The sequence below is a fragment of the Oryzias latipes genome, chromosome 5, assembly GCF_002234675.1.
Source record: "Oryzias latipes chromosome 5, ASM223467v1".
Lineage (NCBI taxonomy): Eukaryota > Metazoa > Chordata > Actinopteri > Beloniformes > Adrianichthyidae > Oryzias > Oryzias latipes.
Window position 1 is genome coordinate 3,485,415 of NC_019863.2, and position 15,630 is coordinate 3,501,044.

General features: G+C 39.5%; 1 protein-coding gene across 1 annotated transcript in view; it reads left to right on the forward strand.

Moving 5' to 3' along the window:
- The first annotated feature begins 294 nt into the window (after positions 1-294).
- Positions 295-15,630, forward strand: part of LOC101170421 (probable G-protein coupled receptor 22) — a 32,736-nt gene continuing 17,400 nt past the window's right edge. Inside the window, exon 1 of the mRNA XM_011474658.3 lies at positions 295-969. The gene's annotated coding sequence lies outside the window, so the exon portion shown is untranslated. The remainder of the gene's footprint in view (positions 970-15,630) is intronic.

Consider the following 15,630-nt stretch of genomic DNA (forward strand, 5'->3'; position numbering starts at 1 on the left):
GTTGCTAAAAACACCCGTCCGTGAATCAGGGTAAGAGCTGCTCTGACAAGGACCTTCTATTTATTGTCCTACAAGGTCACAAATTTACCAATCAATTAGGCTGATCCCTGCGTGCAGCCCTTGGCTGAATGTTCTGCAGATGGACGATGCTGTTTGTTGTTGAGTTTATGGCTTCCGATTTCAAGTTCCTCATCACTGGGTTGCAGTGGAGATAGAATAGCGTACTTTTAAATCCTCATCTGCAATGCGAGGGGGTAGGTATTATCTATATACCATCATATATCCATTCATTTCCCTTTGATGGAGATCAAGTCAAGTGTACGTAATATGTTTGGAGAGAGGAGGAGAAAGGGACGGTAGCGCATTTGGAAATCTCATAGAATGACTACAGAGGGGCATTCACCCTTGAGTAATTTCAGGTCGTCCTTGTGAGAGGCTACCCACATCACACACACGCGCAGCCCCCCATTCCTCCTTCCTCCTCGCTATCTCCTCCCCTTTCCAGCATTACCCCTTCAATCCTCCCCCGCTCCTCCCTCCCTCCCCCGCTCGCAGATCACCGTAGTGGTGGCTGGGATGGAGCGTCTTTGATACAGCCGGTTAGCGCATGATCATGCGTTTGGCTGGTCCGTGTGTGGGATGCTGTGCGAGTCCGCGGCGGAGCGGAGCGGCGCAGCGCCTGGAGTGCGGGAATTCAAAGACGAAACCTGCAAAGACTGAGTGAAAGATTTGTGGGCATGCATGCAGCACTGACTGACTGCATCAGCCCGCATCTGCAGCCGAGGAGGGTTTCCCCCCTCCCGCTGTAATATTTATGACAAAACGGAGTCAAAATATTCCGGTCACGTTTCTGGCTGACAGCCGGCTGTCCTGGAGCGCGCTGGAGTGGAGCGCGGTCCGGTGCTGGAGGAGGCGCAGCGCACCGACACCTGCAGTACAATGTAAAGGGAATTCCCACCAACCAAACTGGTAAGTTCAACTTGTCGTGGCAGCTTCCTCTCCTGACAGGCTTTTTAATGCACAAATGTGGATTGGACATTCGGATTGACACAACTAATGCAATCTGACAGATTGGGGCTGTCTGACGCTTTTGCTCCGCAGTTTGACCAAAACAGTTGTCTCTTTCTGCTGGATTGGATCATTTAACGCTGTAATAATAAGCGGCAACACTGCTTTCCTTTTTTAGACATCAAATGGTCCTGGTGGCAGTTTGCGTTTTTACCAGTGAATCAAAATAATCTGGTTATCTGTTGGGACTGTGAACTACTAGTACTGCAATCCAGATTTGATGCTTCGAGCGGGGAAACGGGGGTTACACAATAATGGCTTTCCTGAGTCATTTCTATTCTCCAAGTGTTCCATTTGGCTGTGACTTAGTATGCTTCAGTCACATGCATGCGCCACGCGTGACATGGACGCAGCTTCTTTGATCATCTATGAGAAACGGCACAAACAGCAAAGTGAAAGTCATATGTTGATGTTTTTCTTGTCTTCTCATTTAATAAAAACGATCCCACGTCTCATTAGTTTGTCTTTGGACGTCACAACCACAGGAGACCTCAACTTCAATTGTGTGTCCATTAAGCCTCCTCCTCTATTTAGATAGAGTGACACTGTGGTTACAGACTGTCTACAGACAGTTCTTTGCTTTTGACTGTTTGCTGAATAGCTGCATGTTTGTTTTCTGCATGTGTTCCAATGTGGAACAGAGTGTTTTCTGATGTGAAATGAGAGCAACCATGAGCAGCAGCCTCCTCCTCCTGTTAATGGGGTTAGGAGAAGATCCGGACCCCACACAACACATTCCAGTGAAAGTTGTAAATTCATTTAAAGTCAGCCTTCAGCTTGTTTATTATTGCATGATGTGAGTTGCATCGTTAAAATGAAGGTCATTTATTTTACATCTGATTAAAACAGAATAAAAAATAGAGTTCCCAAACTAAAGGAAGCAGTTTTACAGAAAGCTGCATACTTGAAGTTGTATTAGGGTGTATTCAGTCTGGAAAAGTCATTTAGTTCAGACTGAGTACGATTAATCTGGCACTGATCGAGTCTTGAACCTTGCATTTGGTTTGTTTTCAGACAGGGGACAAGCGGAATTTCCTGTTTCAAACTAAAGCTTGTAAACAAAAGCAAGTGACTGTAGATCTCTTCAGTCATTGGCCAGGAATTGTGAGGGCGGGGCAGAGCAACTAGAGAGAATAATGGAAAATCTGTGCTTCATTAATTCAAACGTTATATTTCGCTTGCCAATTTTGTCAGCTGTATCAGCGTTAGGTACAACACTTTTTACTTGTTACTTTGGCATGGCTGAGGCACTGCAAGGCGGTTATTGAGCGGTTACTGGCGGTTACCGAGCAGACGACAGCTGAGAAGGTATGCTCGTAAGTGTTCATGATGTTTAGGTTGTCAGAAAAAACAATGTGAGAAGCTATGTGTATCACGTTAAAGGCTAAAAGAGCCTGCATTCATCCAACCACATTTCAATGAGTTGCTGTGTGTCATCGTTGCTTCATGTTTCTCTGCGGCTCTCTGTTTACATCGTAATGACCGGCAACGATGGCCATTTTGATCCAGTTGTTCCGCAGCGAGCACAGAGCCTATTCAGTCTAAGAAATCTCAGAGCGAACCAAAGCTCAGTCTGATTGGAAATGAACCAAGATTTGGTTTTCTTAAACTAAACCAGAGTTTGTTTCCCCCAATAAACTGGAACAAATGTTTAGTCTGAATGCAACCAAATGGACACTGGTCCAGGACCAGGACGCCCTCTGGGACCCATCTTTTGAGGTGGTCTCAGTTAGTTTCCAATCAGACTGAGCTCAGATTCTCTCTAGTTGTTCCGCTCATAACTGCCACCATAGCCAGGTGTTACAGGATGTAAACAGAATAGGAAGTTAGCAACTATGACAATAGGACACACCAACTCATTGATATTTGGGTGGTGATTTGATAAATGCAGGCTCATTAAAACAACTTTTAATGTGATACACATAGCTTCTCACACTGTTTCCCCAACAATCTATATGTCATAAACATTTGTCAGCGTATCTTCTCAGTCGCCGTCGCCTCAGTAACTGCCTTGCAGCATTCCTCCGCTGGACCAAAGTAACAAGTAAAAAGTGTTGTGCTTGACGTCGATACAGACGTTCAAAATTGGTCATCGAAATATAAAGTATGAATAAGTGAACTATCCCCACAAGAACTGCAAAGCACAGGACTTCATTCATCTTTCTCTCGTTGCTTTGTCCCGCCCTTGTAATTCCTGGCCAAAGTCGCATGGTTTTGTTTACTATCTTTGATTTTGAAGGCAATTGAAGGCAGTCTGAATACAGAACAAACATAAGGTTCATGACTCGACACGGACCAAATTAAGCATTGTCGGTCCAGATCGATGGACTTTTCCAGTCTGATTACACCCTTAAAGTATTTTTTGCTCCATATGAACGTTTTGGTGTACTCTATTTTCATTGATCAGAATGAAATGGACTTAGGGTCCATCATCAGTTGAAGATTAACTCTGAATGTAGATGGGAACTGATTGTGCTTTCTTTTGTCTTATTATTTATCCTCAGTTAATCTGAGGGTTAAAACAAAACTAAACTGAAGGTCTGCTTCAGGAACACAGGGGAAAACTCAGGTTCAATATTTAGTTCACTCCCATGTTTTACATTCATACACCTGATGAATAAACAAAAAACCAAAGCATTTTCTCTCCTTTACAGGTGAGAATCCCACACGGACAGATGGTTTAGGGTTTTCCTGTTTCAGTTCAGCATCAGAGTGGCAGCTTGAGCTTTCTGCTCTGTAAATGGGTCATTCCATGTTGGTGTCTAGGAATATGATTATAGCAAGACTTTGATGGGGCCGCACACGTCACTCTTCAGATTGAAACTGTTGAGGGAAAACAGTCATATTTAGTTTCAGTATATAATATCAGTCTTCTTAACTTTTTATATAACTCAGTTGGAGAGGGTATTATGAGACATCAACATTGAGGAAAAAAAACATCAGAGAATTATTAGTCAGAGAAAATTATATAAGGGCTTCTCCAAGATATCAAATTCTTCTTTATGCAACTTTAAAGTACTTTAAAATCTAGTTTATTGATTTTAAAAATCTGAAGTTGTACAAAGCGTCTACCGTCTGCATGTGAGGTAAAAAAAACGCACGTGACACATCCCCCAACCCCGCGGTCACTTCACTACCCTGTAGCGTTTAGCTTTGGCTGATAAAGCAGCAGGCCATTTGGCGATCTTTAACAGGATCCAGAAAGAACTGGAGGATAAAGCTTCTGGATATGCAGCAGCAACACAAAGTTCAATAAAAAGTGTAGAGTTGGCCAGCTGTGTAGTTACACACTGAAGCTATGACGCTAATGAGCTGTTTCGTGTGTCATCTAAATGTCATCACGGACCGGATTAAAGTCAGACTTTAGGACGTGGCGGATAAATACAACAAAATTAATTCATAGGCCATTTATAAAAATTGTATTTTATAAATACAGTAACAGAATTGAATCTATTGTGTTTTAGCAGCGTCTATGTAGCATTACATAGCCGTTACACCAACCTGTCAGATGTGCTGAATCCTCCTGCCCCCTTCCTTCGTGAGAGCACCACAGCTTCAATGTCAATGATATATAATATCAATAACCCAAAACATTCAACTGTTTACAGGCTGTTTTTTGTTATGATTTTACATAAAATGTGATCACGTGGAGGAAGAATTCGAAAATCTATCATAAATCTCTTATTTTCTCAGCATGTTTGAATTTGAGTTTATAGTTAGACGACACTAAAAACATGTTCATACCATTTATGAATTACTTTTATGCAATTTTATTTTCTTAAAGAAATCAGAACAAAGTTCAGAAACTAAAGGCCCAAGGCATTTTCGTGTAAAATAGTGTTATGATTTGGCCGGTAGATTTTTACCTCAACACAGGGGAATTTCGGCCCCTGTGTTGAGTTATTTCCATTATTCAAAGTCTGACAAAAACAGATTAAGTAAAAACAGAGTACTGCAAATTGTGCAGAAGCCATGTTCCTTCTAAAACTGCAAATACCACAAACCCTTTTTATCAGCTGAAGCAGAGCCACCAAGGATGCTCAATCTGACTGAAACAAACGTTGATTCTCCAGCAAAAACAACAAAGGTCAGACCTGCACAGTCCAAACTAGCAGAAGACATTCTGACAATTTGCTTTTAGTCTCTAGCTTATTCATGGGATGTTGACCAAAATGTTTGCTAATTTTATGTTTGTTCTTTATAACTTGAAAACTTTGGCATTTTTTTGTAGAATGAATGTTTTGTTTTTAAACTGGAACTGATCAAACAGTTTAGCATTCTGCTTTATTTAAGTTGTCTTTTGAAACCTGAAAGCTTTTGCTTTAAATTTCAGTTTAGTTTGTAACACATATGCATTTTCTTACTTATCTGAAAAAAACTGTTGCGTCATGTTCCTTCAGTGCATCTGTATTAATGGCTGTATCCTCTGAAGTGTCATAGCTTTCATTCCAAAATCACTGAAATATTCAACTTAATCTAATTAAACAGCACATTTCTTAGGGCAGTGTGTGGCTGCAGGGGAACAGTATAGTCTGAGTCAGATGAAAATGTTTTAAAAAATAAAAAGGGGTGGGGGTGACAGTGAAAGCAGCACAAGGAGAGAGCAAATAGAGCGAGTGTACAGAACAATAGATCACTGCAGACGCAGAATAATGGGGTGTTCATGAGTAAATAGACTTGGAGACGGGAGACAGAGGTAGTATGGAGCAAGATGACGCTCTAAAAAAACCTGCATCTGTTACCCAGCGGTAGAACAGCGTCACATCCACCTTCCTGCCTGTATATGAGATGTGGTTTTAACTAAATTACACATACAGACTCATGCTGGTCCCACACCTGCTGCAACATTTTTGGTGTGTGTTTGAAATCCAATTTGGAGATTTTTATGCAAAAGCTCTTTATGCTGACAAAGGAAATGACTTCCCTCCGTCTTGTTTTTGTGTTGTGACATACTTGGTGTGTGTAGATCTTCCTGGTGTGATTAGACCTCTGTGTGTCATCGTGACATGATGACTGCAGATTCCTGCAGTGAAACTCTCCTCTCTTGGCCAATGATGTCCTATCTGCAGGAGATAAATGTTGTTAATTGACATCTAATTGCCTTCCTGACTGAAATAGCTTCATCATTACAACCTGCCGACTGCTTTGGCACTTTTTCTTTGCTTTTTTTTCCCACAAGATGATTTTCCTTGAACTTTTTTTCCTTACTGGCCTTCAAAGGTTATTTATTTGTTTGCAGAGGTGTGCTTTTTGTCTACTCTGCTGTGGTCACAGTGCTCTCTTAACCTCTGATTTTCATGCACATTGGCTAAAACTTTGACACTTGAAGTAGGTTCTGAATAGTCTTTGAAGCTAAGCCTAATTAAATTTTAAACTCAGGTGAGTATTATGGAAGTTTATTTCTATAAAAAGGTGGTATTTTTGAATCCCTTTTCTGCCAGCCTCTCTTTAGCATTCACCAGGTAACTTCCAAAGTAAAAATTCCTAAAGACCCACTGTAATCATGTTTTGATCCATTAAATGTTTCCAGTGGCATTTTAATTACAATTATGCCGTTTTTAGCCAATATAAAAAAAAATAGAATACAGGTCGTTTTCTAGGACATAGTTTCTGCAGAGCGGCAGGAGTTCATTAGAAATTGATCTCTGAGTTTTTAGCAGAACTATCGGCACAGAGGATCCCCGCCCCCCTTCCCCTCGTGGTTGCTGAGAGCTTATAGCATATTTTACATCCCAAATATGCTCATTTTCAAACATTTTTTCGTCTGCTTCAGATTCACAACGATTTGAATAAAGAAATACTCATTTGAGCTTAATTATCTAGATATAGCTCCTCTATTATCAGAAAAATAACATTTTCATTAGAGTGCTGTGACTGCATTTTCATGCATGCAAATGGTCTCACACTGCTCAATTCATGTGCAAAAAAGTTATTTTCCTTGGGAATAGTTATTTTACAAGGCAAATATGTTTTCTACTTTACAAAATGCATGTAAATCTCTTAAATTATAGTTTGTGGAGGAAGCTTTTAAGAAACTGCAATATTTTATTTGTATTTATTTATTTCATCTTTATTATGTTCAGTTATGTTTTGAGTTTTCTTTAATGACTACTCATATTCAACCACAATGTTTGGTTAAAAAAATCCATTGATCAAAATCCAATCAATCTTTACCAAGAGAAAGCAAAACGGATTCTTCAAATCTATGAATTCCTTTTCTTTTCAAGCAATTTCTTGTAATTCTTTCACGTAACAAAACAGCGTTTCCAGTAATTTTTATTGTAGGGATTCATCTTTTTGTTTAACTTTTTTTCAGAACTATAAGACAAACTTTAAAGCCTTTACTTAAAAAAGAAACAGACAGTGCGCTAGGCCTGCACAATATATCACAAATGTATCATTATGGCGACATCAAGCTGTGCAATGTGCATATCGCAAAAGACGGCAAAAATTGCAATAAATGGTTTCCTTAAATGTGCTAAAACAATCTTATGGTCGTTTGAAGTATTTAACAAATCAAATAAATCCCCTTATGCATTTGACCAATCAGATGGAACCCTTCATGTTGTTGACTAAATCGGATGGAGCTCTTTTATGTTAGATGTTCACCTCCTACCTATGTAGATGAGGGTCATTTGGAGTATAATTTTTAAACTGTTGCAGTGAAATGGAAAATATGTTTTTGGTTGTTTTGATATTTGTTCAAATACCGCAAGTTATATCGTCATCGCCTTATAATCCAGAGCGCCTTGTATATAGATGAATTCTGGTTGTTCTCACTGATGTTGAAGAAATTTTTAGAGGGACGCTGGGCTCTGCAACAATGTCATTCTGTTTTTTATGAGTTGCAAACAAGGTTGCGTGTTATTGTAAATACGGTTGCGCGGCTAACGTGTAGCGGTGTCAGATTGTGTTTTTTTACGTGTTACTAGCAGGGTAGAGAGTCACAGGTATTGTAAATACGCTATTTTGGCTGAAGTTACATATTGTTTGGTATAGTTCGATGCTCTTCATATGACATGAGTTCATGAGCTCAAAAGTAGACCATACAGTATATTGATGGTGCACCTTATAATCTGTTCATAGTGTGGAAAATACTGTTCACTATAAGGACTCCCAATTTTTCTGTTTTAATTAATAGTTATGTAAAATATGTTTGACATAGTCAAAGACAAACATAATTGTTTTAGGATGAAAAAAAAAAGGATATTTAATGTAATGGAGGAAAATCTGAAGTGTAATTAATGGGCCTATGTCATGGAAAATCAGCCTTTTTGAGCTTTAAAGTGTAATATAATGTTAATTCTTCACAACAAACAACCCCAAAGTGGTATTTTGATCCATTCAGCATCTCTGAGTATTCTTCTAAAAACCTGCCCTCTGAGCACCATGAAAACGAGTGGGTCTTCACATAATGACATCACAAAGTGAGGAACAGCCCCTTCCAGGAAGAGTCTGCACTGCCAGCTCCGCCCACCAAGCTAAAACACACGCACTTTCTCTGTGGAGCAATCGGCTGAATGCTTTCATTTTGTATCCACAATGTTGACATCCGTCTTTGTAAAAGTTTGGATGATGTTTTTTTTTTTTTCTTTGTGGGAAAACGCTGCCGAGGCCGACTCTAGGTTGACTTCATGAAATGGGCGGCACCCACAGGGAACGAAAGGCGGAGCCTCGGAGATCGAGTCATCAAACTTTTGGGTAGAAAAATGAGCTGAGAAAATAACTAATTTTTCATGAAAAAAATCATTCTCTCGTGTGCCAAGGGTGATATATGATATTAAAGTGATATAGTTTACTCTGAAACGCTAAAAAAAAAGGATGATGTAGGCTCTTTAAATTGTTAACCTATAAAAAGAAATTTTAACTGATTCACAAGGTCAATTCTATTCTCCCCAAGTTTTTGTTACCAGTCACCATATCTGTTTCTGTTTGGTCGATGATCACTTGTGCATTTTAAGTCCATAGTTTTATGGTCAGGTTCTTCTGTCATGTTTGAGGACACAAGTACAGGTTTACATGAGCAGCATGCTGGGAAATCTTAAGTAATTCCTTAAAACATAACTGAAAGTAAAATAACTAAACTAGAGAAGCAAACTGAATACTGAAACATGACACAACCCAAACTTGAGCAGATTGACCCATAAATAAAAGATGAGGAAAGGTTAGAAAGAAAATATCTAACATGGAACAACTAAAAGCATGGAATTATTGGCTCAAAGAAAAGTGAATAGTTATCCACAGAGCAGAAAATAACCAAAAAATGAAGCTAAAATCAGAAAACAAGTTAAAAAACAAGGACAGTAATGAAACCAGAAACAGTCGTTAATTCTTTGAACTCTGACTGAAGGCAGGTAAATTAGCTGTTTTTAATGCAGTACTGTTGATTGTTGTCATTTCCATCCCTTTTATTTAACACTTTAAAGCTCTTAGACTCGTGTGACATTTATGTTTCCATGTGGAAAAATGTATATGCAAATCAAATAGGTTTATCGATCAATCTATGCTCCCCGAAGGGAAATCCTGGCGATTAAACGAGAGTCTAAGAATTTAGTATTACAGTTTTTATCGTAGGAGAAAGTAGAAAAGACAGGAAGCAGCAGAAAGTTTTCCCAAAGGAATTAGACCCCAAAGGTCCGCTTCTTCTGAACCAACTGCAATTAACTTGACTGCAGCATATATGTTTAAACTTGGAGGGCTGTGAAGGTTAAAATCACTCCACGCACAAAGTTATTTTTGGGGGTTCCTTTTTTTTATCAAAAAAAAAAAGTCAGATTAAAGTCCCCCGTCTGGGGATTTTCCCTCCTGATGGGGTAAAATCTGCAGTTTTGCTCTGCCTGCTCTGCTGCAATAAAGTCATGTGATCAGGTCAAAGCCAGAGAAGGCCTGTGACTTTTTATTTACAACCCCCTATCAGCAGAAAAATCCAAACAGAGGTCACTTCGGTTTATAAAAGCTGGATCCAAACATGTTTATTATCTGCTATTCCTTTTCGATGCACGTCAGACTTTATTAAGGGTGCAGCTTATATGGAGCTTTAAAATAAGGAGATGGAGCAAGACACTGCTAATCACAAACAATCACTTCAGAGCGCATTATGGATTAGAGGTGTAATTACTGCTTTAAAAGAAATATAACGAGTGCTGCTTCATCTCTCTGCATAGTCTTGCTCCTTTTGTCTTTCATCATTTGCTAATCATTGCTATTCTGTGTAGCCATGCGGTGAGAAAGCCTCCCACAGTTTTGAAACAAGTTAAAGTCTCCACTTGTTAAGACTCAATTTATCTTATTTTGCAAGCTTTCACTCTTTGATTCCTTTTTGTCTTAAAGAGCCGTGATTGCACGACAGCCTTGATGAGTGAGTATTGATGGGAGTTGCATGTAATAGCAAAATCATGGGCTTTGGGAGGCACAGCTGGATGGGGGAGACGGAATGTGTCTCCAACAAATGGCAGAGCAAAATGAAACCCATCGAGCATGCTGTCAGGTGCTAATGATGCCTCACTCTCTGTGCTCCAAACTTGTTTAGGGACTATGCTCCTTTTTTTCTCTCTCTTGCAAAGCTCAAACTCAGCTCAGAAAGTGACTGAACATGTATGTCTGCAATAATTCCTGATGGTCTGTATGCACCGATGCATTAACAAGTACTCATTTAATAAAAAAAAAAACATTAAAAAAAAACGCTCTCCTCGGGCACTCTGCGGGTTGGGGGGTATTGTACAGTATAAAAGCTAAGAGACATAATGCTGGTTTCTACATGGATGGAAAAAAAGAAAGAAACAGCATAATAAGTAAGGCCGCTCAAAAAAACAGATTGATAGTAGTATGTAAGGAAAAAATATACCCCCCTACCCCCTACAGCACGCTTGCTGCCCTGCATCCATCTGCAAACCCTGAAGCTTCTCCCTCTTTCTCCCTGCTACCTGCTTTTTTTCTCGTCTTCCCTCCTGTCACCTCCATCCGTTGTGTGGGGGATCAGTGTGGTTGGGATTCGGGAGCTTAAGTACATCACAAACTGTCCATCTTATGTCTAATCTGCAGGGGGCACTTGGACGGGGAGGGGTGCAGAGGCATGGGCTGGTCGTGGGTGGTTGTGTGGGTGTGTGGCGGTTTGCAGCAGCAAAGTCAACTGTAAAACCTGCTTGGATATCGTTGGCAGCTTTTCTGTTTGTTAAAATTTCACAGCGTCAAAGAGTGGCTCGGCCTCCGATGATGAGTCGGTTTTAAATTATGGATTGTTTTCTCACGTTTTCAGGCAGTCTTGCTGCTGAAGCTGCTGCATCAGGTCAGCATGTTGTTGCTCTTACTGAGCTGGTTGTGTTGCTTGCCTGTTCAGGCTGATTTGCTGGACGCCTGCCAGGGATGCTGCTGCCCAGCTGGTGGCTCCTTGCTGTTAGTGCTGCTAGATGAATTGAGTGAGAAAATTAAGCCTGTGATCGATTGTCTCACTGCGGACATTAGGAATACCTAAGACAGCCATGAGTCAGCGGGCAAGATGCACCATCATTTTCTTTTCTTTCTCTCTTTATCTCGCTCAGGACTCTTCTGTCCACTGTCCTTTTTAAAGTCCCTTTCTTCCTTAAATGTCAGCTTCAGGTGACAGTTTTATGTATCAAAGTTTTGTTTCCACTTTTCTCTGACATTTCACAGTTCCACAAGAGACAATTGCGTCTATAGATGTGAGAATATAAAGCACCATTGCCACACATGGGGATGACGCATTTCCTCCCTAAATCAAGATTTTAGTTTTATTTGGTCAAATTTGACTTCAGCCAATGAAGTCATGTGGACTTTTGTTTTTTAAGCCCGAAAACTCAGGAAGGTATGTTTTTTTACAAGAATATTTTAAAAGCATTTATAGCTTCCCGGCTGAAAATTATTTATTTCTGGAGCCTTAAAGTGCCTTTGTTTGTTCTGCAGAGAATGGAGGCAAAAACAGACTAATCAAGGTCATATATTGTTTTAAAAGACAAGACTTGCCAAATGAAACATCATTTTTTCTAAGAAATCACAAAGTTCTTGAGATACAAAGAGAAGTGATTAAAGTAAGAAAAATCATTGCTCCATCCACCTTTCTCCTCTAAACTATGATTTTCTTTTGAAAAGAAGTTATTATTGTTTGTTATGAGACTGGCTAAACCCCTAAATAAATAGTTGAATGTCTATAGTAAATTTGATTTTTTTCTGTTTTTCATTTATAACCACGGTAACAACTTATTTTAGTAATCTTGTTGGTGGCTTGTTGGTTTTTACTACATATTTCTTTTACCCTTTTGCCATCTACATTCTTAAATTAAATCGTTTATTTAAGGGCCTATATCATGCTATTCTTAAACCTTTCAGAGTAAACTGTATGGATATATAAAATAATAAATGATTCCGTGGAATCACTAAAGAAATAATTTTAAATGACATATGAGTTATTTACGGTGCTCATTTTCCAACCTAAAAGTAAAACGACTCGATCTCTAAGGCTCCGCCTTTCCCAATTTGTGCCGCCCATTTAATGACGTCAATTTAGATGGCTGCATGTCTGTTTCTCCCACAAAAATAAAAAACATCCGAACTTTATGCAAAGATGGACGTTCATATTGTGCATATAAAATGAAAGTGTTTAGCCGATCACCGCTAGCTCCGTGGAGACGGTGTGTGTGTGTGTGTGTTAGCCCGGGGGGGCGGGGCTGGCAGCGCAGATTCTTCCTGGAAGGACTGCTCCTCACTTTGTGATGTCACAATGTGAGAAGGCGCTTATTTTCGTGGGTTGGCAGGGGTTGACATAGCCCAGAAATTTGCACTGGCCCACAGGGCCAGTAGTTTTTGAAAGTTACTGGCCCGACACCGCGCACAGCGAGACCCGCCGCTCCGCAGGTGCTTGCAACTTTAGGGGGGTCCGGGGGCATGCCCCCCCGGAAAATTTTAATATGGTGCAATTTGGTGCATTCTGGTGACATCTAGCACTTATTTATACACTTTTCAATGACTAAAAATAGAGCATATCAAACTTAAATCTGCTCTAGTCTGTTTCAGATGTTTTGAAGAGAGCGCTGCAGTGTAGTAGTTAACACTAGTTAAGAAGTTTTCATGCTGCTTCTAATCACTGCTATTTCACATTTGTTCCTAATCAATAGTTAAGAAGTTTTATTGACTTTTTTGCCCTTAAGGTTCTGCTTTTTGTTACTGTTGCAAAGTTACATTTACTTTTTAGTTACTTTAGTTACCTAATTAAATTAAATAATTGAAAAATTAAATACAATTAAATTACTGAGATCATTCAGCTAACTAGAAATACTTACTGCTTACAGTGTTGTAAAGAAAAACAAAATTAAGTAGTTTGACCTTATACTCCATTTGAGTCTGAGATTCAGGTATTTTGAGTTGCCTTTGATTCTTTGACATTCAGCTTAAAGCTTAGTGCATACAGTTTCATCTTCAATGCATTCATTAAATATCTTGCTGTCCATAGTACTAATTCCACCCGTCACTCCATCTAACATATTCCTATCTATTCCTGCCATGTCTTCCACATCTCTGACATGCTTCAGTCTCTCTTCAGTGACGGTGTTGGATTTATGATCATCGCGGTGAAAAACCACCAGGGGGCGCGCTGATATGTGTGTCAGTTTAAATATATCTGCCTAAAATGTAATAATAACCCACTGGCTTGTTCCTTCGTTGTTGCTGTTTAACATTGTTTAGTATTGAATTGTTACATTCAATAAAGTTTGAAAAAAAATTGAGTGAGCGCGTGCCGCGTGGTGCTCGGCAGTGACAGCCGCGCGCGCAGGCGGGAGAGAAGGAGAAGTGATCAAAGGTTTCCCATAGAAACCCTTGAAGTCTGAACACAGGACTAGCAGAAAAAGTGAATTATAAAGACGAGGTAAATCTACACGTTTTCGCAAAATATACTTTATTGTAAAAGGTGAAAAATGTATTAATTGTTAGATATTTTAGTGGCCCGAGCGGACAAGTAAAAAATAAAGTCTTGTGGTCCGTACTGCTCGAAAAACAGGACCGGGCCAGCGGACAAATGGCTATGTCGAGCCCTGGTTGGGAGGGGCTGGTGCTCAGAGTGCAGGGTTTTAGAGGAATTCTCAGAGATGCCTAAATGGAGCAAAAAAACGCTTTGGGGTTGTTTTTTTTGTAAAGAATTAACATTATAATACATTTAAAAGCTCAAAAAAGTGGATTTTGCATGAGATAGACCCTTCAATACTGTTCTTTCTTAACTGCAGACCAGAAATTATGCATGTAAACTGTACATAAGACAAAAACTAAATACATGGCTAAAAAAAGTAAAATGTGCCGCTATGGTTCAGAAAATTAAAGTAAAACACAGATTTCTGCTGAACATGACCTAAATGAAAGAATTACATTTCAGTCTTTTCTAACTCTCACACCAGCTTTTTTTCAGAGGAATTACTTTACAGAAGAGTGTGATCTTGATATGTCTTTGACAGCCTTCTTTTATCTTTGTAGTGAATGTTTGGGGCTTTTGTACAGATGAGATTCAACTATTTCTTCAGCAAAACTTAAACATATCTTAATTGGTTAACATCTGTCTTTTTTTTGGCTCAGGAGCCTCTTACTTCTTTAACATAATACCTAACCCTTTCAGATTTCTTGGATTTCTGTCTTACAAGAAAAGGCCCCCATAAAAATTGAATAATATGTTTGTTAAAAAACACTGAAATACGAAATTTGCTATGTTAAAATCAGCGTTTGGGTGTCAAAAATGTCTGAAGTAAATGATAAAATAAGTGTATGAAGCTATATCTGGATTGATCAGGCCTCTTCCGGAAAAGTGCAGCACTTTTAAAAAGCAGCAAGTTGAGACCCTAACATGCAGCTTCAGCGCAACGGGCAGAGGCTAGGAAACTGAGGCCCAGATTTAATAAGCTCTCTGTGCCTCATTTCCTCTGTGAATGAAAGCGTGTGTCATTTATCAAGAGTGCTATGACATTATATTGCAGCTTCTGATTGAAGGTAGGAGGCTTGTCACTCGGTGTTGGCTTTGCACTTGTCTTTTTTTGAGGTTCCACCGCACGCTAAAGTCCTGCAGCTTGTACCATGCAGCTCTGCATTAGAACTGCAGCTGTATGTTGCTGCACATTTTACTGATGTGTTTGTGAGAAGGGTGGTGGGGGGCATTTGTGTCTTTTTTCCATTTTCTTTATTATCTTGTAAGACAAATTTTTGGGGCGTGGCAAACATTTTATTTCAATGAATGCTTAGAGCAAGACATTTGGAAAAGTTTTTAAAAACAAAGACAAAAATCTTATAAATTGGATGCTACATTACTTTTCGGCCTTTTGTTGTTGTTGTCATTTTTAAGACTTGATTGGGTTTCTGGCAGAAAGTCTTCAGGGATTGTGGATGTGAGACAGCAAAGCAGACAGAGAAAGACAGAAACATGGCCGCAGTAGTTGCTGTAGTATTTGCTGGTGTGACATTGTGAAAAGAGCTGTGACCGACACTCATCTCCTCCCTGACTCCTATAACAACCCTGACAGCAGGGTGCTGAAACCTGTCAGTTTGTTGTTTTGGAGCAGATCACCGACGTGA